This window comes from Coenobita brevimanus, unplaced genomic scaffold (genome assembly GCF_032717465.1).
Source record: "Coenobita brevimanus isolate Jiangsu-jjx unplaced genomic scaffold, ASM3271746v2 jjx.HiC_scaffold_3718, whole genome shotgun sequence".
NCBI classification, from domain to species: Eukaryota; Metazoa; Arthropoda; class Malacostraca; order Decapoda; family Coenobitidae; genus Coenobita; species Coenobita brevimanus.
Window position 1 is genome coordinate 3,050,436 of NW_027644770.1, and position 9,255 is coordinate 3,059,690.

Sequence of the window (9,255 nt, forward strand, 5' to 3'; positions counted from 1 at the left end):
GGCCATGATTCACCCCAGGTAGGAATATGCAGCAGTAGTGTGGTCCCCAAACAAAAAGAAAGACATAAACAAGATTGACAGAATACAGAGAACTGCACCCAAAATGGTCCCCATTCTGGCAGATCTGTCGTACAGAGAACCCTTTCTCCTTAACTGGAGCTTCTGCAACCTTATCCCACCACCAAGTTTATGTCTTGGTGGGCCTCTTGTCCAACTGCATACTGAATCTGCAACTCTCAAGAGGTTGCTCGTGAGGGCTATGTACTGTTCATTAACACTTATGTTATTGTCTCCCTGTTCAGTCACCACTCACCTCATCTCACTGTACAGGGCATCCCATACTCTTTGGTTTTTCTACTTCAGTATTTTCCTCCTAGGTGCATAAGTCCTCTTTTTTATTACCCTCTCCATCAGCACCATGATATATATAAATAGGTTTTGTTGCCGCACACACTCCTCGCTCCCTATAACTTTAACATCACTGACTAACCTCCTATCAGCCTTCATACCATGAAATACTCGTATCTGGATGCTATTCTCCCCAGACTGGTATGTAACCAACCTACATTCTCTTTTCCTTAAATCTGTGTTGCACATAATCATGTTTATTGTCTCCCCAAACTCAAGTATCCGTTTCCCTTCCTCATTTCTTGTACCATATGCACATCCACCATGTACTCCTTCATATCCTTGAGCTGCGTCACCTACATGACCATTTAAGTCCCCTCCCAAAACCACAATTTCATCATCCCCCATACCACTTACTACATGTATTAAGTCATCCCAGATTCTATCCTTCTCTACCTCATCCAGACCAGCCTACGAAACATACACTGATAAAATATGAAAAACTGACTTCTTGCACATATCCAACATCCACCCACCTCCTACTGAATGCCTCAGCTACTTCCTTCGCTCTACCCCTCTCATAACCCTGTATCCTCGTCCTTGTTTACCTGTCTCATCGTACTCCCATTTATCATTCTTGTACTGATCAATTATCCTTCTTCCATACTCATCATACTCTCACTGGCTGGCTTCATCTACCATTTGCTTTACTCTCTTTTCAAATCTAATATATTCCTATTTCCATCTTTCTATCACTTCCAAAGACACACTTCTCTGAAGCATCTTCTTCCAAGGCTTCCTTTTTTTCTTCAAGTCTATATCCCTATCACTTCTCTCCTTTTAGACACTCATTCAACTGCTGCCTTTCTTTGTTTATAAGGGCTCCAACAACCTTGCGTGTATTGGTCTTGCTCACCACTGGCCAGCTCTCCATGCAGATCAACCTCTAGCAGCTTCTCTATTCAGTCCTTTAATCATAAGGTCACACTCACTGACTTTGCCCCAAATATTTTTCTGGTGTTTCTCTTGCACGTCTACACTCAACATTCACACCTCTCACCCTCTGTTGTCATCCTTCATTCTCTCAACTATTTATGTTATCCACTTAAAGTCTCTGGAACTAACACTTTGCCCTATATACAGCTGACCTTCAAAACTACACACAAATAGGGGAAGAGGCTGTCTCACTATACCAACAGTTCAAAGTTGTTGATGAACTTAGACAAAATTAGTGCTGTGTATTCCTGAATCACTATTAATATATATATATATATATAATATATATATATATATATATATATATATATATATGTAAAATATGCACATAAAAATACTGAGCTCAAGCAATAGTAAATTGACCACAATATAAATGTAAAATAAGTGGCGATAAGTGGAATTTTAGCTCACCAGGGTTTGACTTCCCGAAGAGCGTTTATTTTCCGGGCGTAATGGTGGACTCTTATTAATACAACACCTTCTCATATCAACACAAATATATTTATATTTGCATTACTATGGGTTAGTTAACTTACCATTAGTTAGGTTAGCATAACTTGGTTAGGTTAGGTTAGTTTAGCCTGTGTTATCTATGGCTAGGTTAGGCCGTCCTACTGTGAGGCTAATACTGTATAAATATATTTGGGTGGATCTGAGTAGCTTTCACAAAGTCCACTGCCCACTTGATTAAAAAAAAAAAAAAAAAAAAAAAAAAAAAAAAAAAATTATTTTTCATGAATCTATAATTTCCACTTTCCAGGGCAGCACCCTTCCCCTTGTACACACTTACAGTCACATTCTTCACCCAGTCATCTGGGACAACACACTCATATACAGTATAATTGTAAATATCGTCAACAACCCAGTCCTATACCTACTGAGGCCTTCAGCATTTCAGTTGTCAACCCAGACACACCTGCCACTTTCCCCACCTGCATCCTGCCTATTGTCCTGCTCACAGTAGCAGCAGCATTCAAAGGCCAAGGACCAAACACTGGATCTCCAGACTCCAAACCTACCCTGGTCCAGTCATTCAGCAACCGGTTATAATGCTCTCTCGAGGCATTTTCAATATCATCACTGCCCACCACTACCATTCCTTTATCATTCTTCACACACTGCTCACCTATGATATCCCTGTTTTCCCTCTTCACCTCATTTGAGACCTTAAACACCATTTTTCTTTCTTTCAGCACTATTTAGGTTATACAGTCAAGTCTCAGAGACTAGGAGTTTCCGTTTGGACCTCCTTCCTGGCACTACATTTGGCAGCTAATTATTCATCTCTGTGACCACACCCTTTCCATTCCCAGAAATGCCTCTTTCCTTAACAGCAACATCTACACCCTCATCCTGACAATTTTTGGTGTGCCCCTCACAACGTTACCCTAGACGTTCATACCTCTCACCCTCCTCACCCAACTATCATTATCCATCCTCTTTATCTATCAATTCTATTGCCAGATGCCTTAATCTCATACAGGGTGGCCACAAACAAATTGCCTCCATGTCGCCATGTCCCCCATCATTTCATTGCCCTCCTACCAGCTCACACCCCCCTCTCTCATATCCATCTCCACTTCATCCCTCCATCTCATCCTTTGCCTCCCCCTCCCATTCCCCACTTCCACCTCATTCACATCCACTCACCTCATCAGTCTCTTGCTCTCCATCCTCTCTACAGAAGAAGAACCCCTGAATTATAGACCAGTGTCCCTAACCAGCTTGGTCGCAAAATTGTGTGAAAGAATTCTGAAAGATAGATGGATAAAATATCTGAAGAGATGAATATTTTGGCTGATAGTCAGTTTGGATTTAGAAGTAGAAGGTCATGTGTTTCCAACTTGTTTAGTTTTTACTCAAGAGCGATTGACGTGCTTCAGGAAAGAGAAGATTGGGTGGATTGTGTGTATTTAGATTTGGAGAAGGCCTTTGAGAAGGTACCCCATTAGAGAATAATGTGGAAACTAGAGCATATAGGAGGTCTGAAGGGGAACCTCCTAGAATAGATGAGAGACTTTTTGAGAGACAGACAAATGAGGACAGTAATAAAAGATAAGATGACTGGATGGAGGGAAGTAACAAGTGGAGTCCCACAGGGCTCGGTGTTGGCACCAGTAATGTTCCTGATTTACGTAAATGATATGGTAGATGGAGTGAACAGTTATGCAAGTCTGTTTGCTGATGATGCAAAGATCATGAGGAAGGTAGAGGTTGAGGAAGATTGCTAAATGCTGCAGGAGGACCTGCATAGGATACACGAATGGAGCCGGATGTGGGAAATGAAAGTCAATGGAAAGAAATGTAAAATATTGGAAATGGGTAAAAGTACCAAGAGGCCATCATTGAATTATTTGATGGGTAATGAACCAATCACAAAAGCGAGAGAAGAGAAAGATTTGGGTGTGCTGGTCCAGGACAGTTTGTCACCTGAAAAACACATTAATAAGACAGTTAGAGAGACGTATAAACTCCTGACTAATATAAGAGTAGCTTTTCATTATATGGATGAGGAGATGATGAAAAAATTGATAGTGGCCATGATTCACCCCAGGTAGGAATATGCAGCAGTAGTGTGGTCCCAACACAAAAAGAAAGACATAAACAAGATTGAGAGAATACAAAGAAGAGCAACCAAGATGGTCCCCAGTCTGGCAGATCTGTCGTACAGAGAGAGCCTGGAAAAGCTGGATTCGCCTTCCTCAGAGGAAAGTAGAAAGAGAGGCGACATGCTTGCAGTGTTCAGGACCATGATGGGAGTAGATAAAATTGACAAAGAAGATCTGTTTTTATGGGATAAGAGAGTAACAACAGGACACGGCATGAAACTGAGCAAGCCAAGCTGCTTGAAGGATATCAAGAAATATAGTTTTCCTCATAGATCTATAGACCTATGGAATAACCTGGACAAAGAGATCGTCCAGTCTAAAAACTTAAACGCGTTTAAAGCTAAATTTGACTTATTGAGAAACAGAGACGGGACCCCACGAATGTAGCTCATTTCCTGTATATCACAATTAGGTAAATACAAGTATCAAGAAGAGCATAGTGATTGAAAACAGAAGAGGACAGGACAGAAAGAAAGACTGGAGACAAAAAGGCCCCTTTTAGTCGCCTCTTACGACAAGCAGGGATACTGGGGAAGTATTCTTTCCCCCCTTCCCCAGGGGGTCCACACACTCAAGAGAAATCACAAGTTTAATCCCTTCCCACCTGCTGCTTCTCTATTCAATCACTAATTCCTTAGGTCAAATTCTATGACCTCAACCTATTTCTTTCATGGAATGTTTCTCACAACTTTACCCTCAGCATTCACACCTCTCACCCTCTCCACTCAGTTGTCACCCTCCATCCTCTCCGGCATCAATGTACCCCTTCTTCTCACATCACTAACACATTCAGGTCCCAGCCTTCCTCTAAACTATATATATATATATATATATACAATCCTGATCCCACCAGGCCAGTCATTCCATGCCCACTTCACTGTTTCTTATCACTGCTTACAAAAAATCAGCAACCTTCCTTCCTTGTTGTACATTTTCAAGCACTTCACCCTCCAAACTTCAATCCTTACTCATCACACTATCCAAGTACATAAACGCACTCACACTTTCCATTTCCTCATCATCCAACATCACTGTGTATCCCTCACTTCTCTCGAGGACCATAACTTTATTCTTCCCAACATTCACCATTAGATTCCATATCTTACACACTCTTAGAACCTCATTCACCAAGCCTTGAAGTTCCCCTGTCTCCTCACTTAACAATACAGTATCATCTGCAAACAACAGTACAGGGAGTTTCCAAATGTTGCTCTCTCTCCTTAAAGTCGCTCCAACACAATACTAGGGCTCTATTATTTATTCTTCATTATCAACATATTCTAATGTCAAACTCTGTACGCTGAGATATGAATATCCACCTCCATTACTGACCAATTCACACTACCGTACAGCATTAAAATCCTAACACATGCTGCATAAAAGCACTTATTACCCTCCTACTGAGGTAGCCCCACTTCCAGCGCATATCATGTCCCACAAATAACAAAACTCCTCCACACACTGAAGACACACTCCACGAAACTTAATCCTTTCCTACATCTCTGTCTTGCCACACTCTCCCCTCCACACCAAACACACAAAATCACCAGTACAGTATTTTGGTTTGCAATCCTACCTTCTAATAATACTGTATCTCTTATGCACCCACTTATCACAAACACGCCCAAGGTGGAATTATTCCCCACAATCTTGTGGCAAATTGCATATGGACAAACTCACCCTCCTTGGACAGCACCACCACCTGCCCTAAATATCATCACCTCAGCTTTATCCGCTCTTACTCTCTAACACACAAGTCCCATTCTATCCCAGTATTTCCTACATCTTTCAACCCTATCTCTCTCTGCCATCAACACTGTCATTAGCATAAAACAACTCCCATGGGAGTGTAGTTCTAAAGTCTCATAAGAGCTTCAAGAACCATGTGGAACAATAATGGGGTTGAAACTGACCCTTGATGCCCACCATCATTCACAGAACATTTATCACCCAAACCTCCGTTCACTTTCACCTGAGTGTGAGCACCTTCATACATTGCCATAACCACCCTAACTAGTCAGTTCTCCATCCCGAGCTTTCCAATTCCCACTGTCATTCGTTAAAGACCTTCATGAAATCAACAAAAACAAAGTAGAATTCTGTCCTCCTTCCTATATATTTTTCTTGAATACTGTCATATGGCATTGTATGGTTTATGAAGGCTCCAATTCTCCATGCTACTTGATGAAAGGCGGTCTCCCTATTCAGTCCTTTAATCCCGAGGTTACACTTTATAAAGATGACAACTTTTTTTTTTTTTTTTTTTTTAATGCGAGGAAGAAGGAACCAAAGGCCACAAGCCCGCAATTGTTGTTCCTTACAAGAGAAAAACAAAATACGAGAGAGCAAAATTCAAGATCTGATCATTTCGAGATGAATGGACACACTGCATTTTAAAGTGTGGAGATCATAGGAAGCAGGAAATACAGACAGAGGGAGACAGTTCATCAGCTGACCTGTTCCATAAATGAAGGACTGGGAGTAACTGTTAACTCTCTGGAAGTGGGGAAAGTGCCTCAAGAATGGAAGAGGGCAAATGTGGTACCAATTTATATGGGAGGAAACAGGGAAGAACCCCTGAATTATTGACCACTGTCCCTAACCAGCATGGTCGCAAAATTGTGTGAAAGAATTCTGAAAGACAGATGGATAAAATATCTGGAACAGATGAATATTCTGGATGACAGTCAGTTTGGATTTAGAAGTGGAAGGTCATGTATTTCCAACTTGTTGAGCTTTTACTCAAGAGTGATTGATGTGCTTCAGGAGAGAGATGGTTGGGTGGATTGTGTGTACAGTATTTAGATTTGCAGAAGGCCTTCGACAAGGTACCCCATAAGAGACTAATGTGGAAACTAAAGCATATAGGAGGGTTGAAGGAGAACCTCCTGGAATGGATGAAAGACTTTTTGAGAGACAGACAAATGAGGACAGTAATAAAGGATACGATGTCTGGATGGAGGGAAGTAACAAGTGGAGTCCCAGGGCTCGGTGTTGACACCAGTAATGTTCCTGATTTATGTAATTGATAAGGTAGATGCAGTGAACAGTTATGCAAGTCTGTTTCCTGATGATGCAAAGATCATGAGGAAGGTAGAGGTTGAAGAGGATTGCAAAATGCTGCAGGAAGATCTGGATAGGATACACGAATGAAGCCGGATGTGGGAAATGAAATTCAACAGAGCCATATCCTGGGGAAGATCAAGAGGATGATGCAATGTCTGAGGTGTCAGAAAGACTTTGAAGGGTTTATGAACAAAGTGGGTGCATTAGCTAGTGAAAATGTTGAAAGTGGTGGTGATGAGAGTGGCGAGGAAGGTGGTGGGTCGGGTGCTGCAGGAGGTGCACACTAGGTGCCTCACCCTGCCTTGGATCCCCTTCTTAAGTCCATCAAGCTTGTTGTCCTCTTGAGTTAAGGTGAGCAGCCATATTCTTGTTGGTTTAGTTAAATGATATCCTTGTTGATTTAGTAAAGCCATAATCTTGGTTCACTTTATTAGGTCATATGTCTTAGATACTTTCCCTGTACAGTACAATACTGTACTCAGGTCTGAAAGGAGTCTAAAGGGTTGCCCATGAAGGGGGGTGCCGCCAATATTATTATTATTATTATTATTATTATTATTTTTAGGTGGGAAAAAAGATCTCGATGATGACGATGATAATGATGTCAAACTTTAAATAACCTTCAATAAAGTTTGTTTTATTAAGCCTGGCCTCCCCATCACCCCTTACAGCCAGCCCAGTCCACAGGCAATAACAAAATTACAAAAAGCATAATATACTACATTAAAACCACCATCATCATCCAACTCTTTCCCTTATCAGACATGGCTTCAGCAAATCAGTAACAAAATAGTACAGACCACATACAACACTAGGTAGGTCACGCAGAACATCGTGCTGAATCAAGTTCGTCCTAAAACATTACATATATTTACAGGTAAAATAGGGAGGTAGGTTCTGGAAGCCCAATACTATAAAGATAACTACTGTATATTAAGACAGGTTATTAAAAATGCCCCAAGGCAGTGCGTTTACACACAATATCGCCGACTGGACGCACCAGTGCATCCTAACCTAATAGAGAGGTTTTGTCCCCGTACTGTGATGACTGCCTTGTTCCCCTTACTGTCCATCACTTGCTGGTCGAGTGTCCGAGTCTGGGGGGTCTGCGTCAGAGGTTCCTTCGTAGGCATGGGGGAGCAGATGGTGCCCACTGTTTATCCTCGATGCTTGGTGAGGCCTCTAACGATTTTACTGATGTTTTTAGTTTTCTTCAGCAGGCGGGCCTCCTTCCACTTTTATAAGTAATTGTTATTTTATAAATTATTCTTTTATTATTTTTACTGTTTTATTCCTACTAACATATATTAACTTTATTTTGAATAGGCACTTTTTATTTTGCTGTGTCTTCTACTTTGTCATCCGGCGGCATATGACCCTGGCAGTTGCGCCGCCAGATTGTAATTATTTTCAATCAATCAATTACACTGTGTTATGCACTGTCACTTGAAGTAACTTATAAAACTATTTTCCACTGTTCACTTATATTTACATTCATTGCTTTCTTGCTGTTTACACATTATTTACACCTTATTTACAATTCCATTTGCACTGTTTTACTCAATAAAATAATCATAGTCACTCTCTATCAATTGTCAGCCCTTTACCTCTTTCCACACGAGGTTTAGTAGGGGATAAAGGTCACAGGGCCCTTTGCATGGGGCTATAAAGCGGCAGAAGTTAGCAGGAGCAAATCAGACATACTCCCACTTTCAATGACGACAGTGAACTGATAGTGGTGGCCTCCTGCCGCCTGGCTAGGGTGAGTGCAATACTACGAACTTCAGCCCTATGAGACCTGCTAATATATAGCAATGAAATCATTGGCAGGAAACCAAGACAATACATAATAAATTAACTAGTTCCAGGTGAATGTAAATATCACTTAGGCTTCTCCCTTGCCTCTTTATGTGTATATTTATTACGAAAATAGATTATACGGCATATTTCAAGGGGAAATAAACAGCAAAAATTGGCGAACGAGTGCACGTGAGGTGTTGTCAGGTGATAATTAGCCAATTCCAGGTGTATGGCACTATCACTTACCTTATTTCTTTTCTGTATATCATATTTGGTATAAGAATAGGGCATAGGGCTGATTTCAATGGATGAAATCAGTGGAAAATTCCAGGGAAGATTTACTTAGCGTAGAATACAGTGTGGTGGTCTGCAACAATTAGGTAGTTCCAGGTGAATGTAAATATCACTTAGGCTTCTCCCGTCCTTTCTAATATAT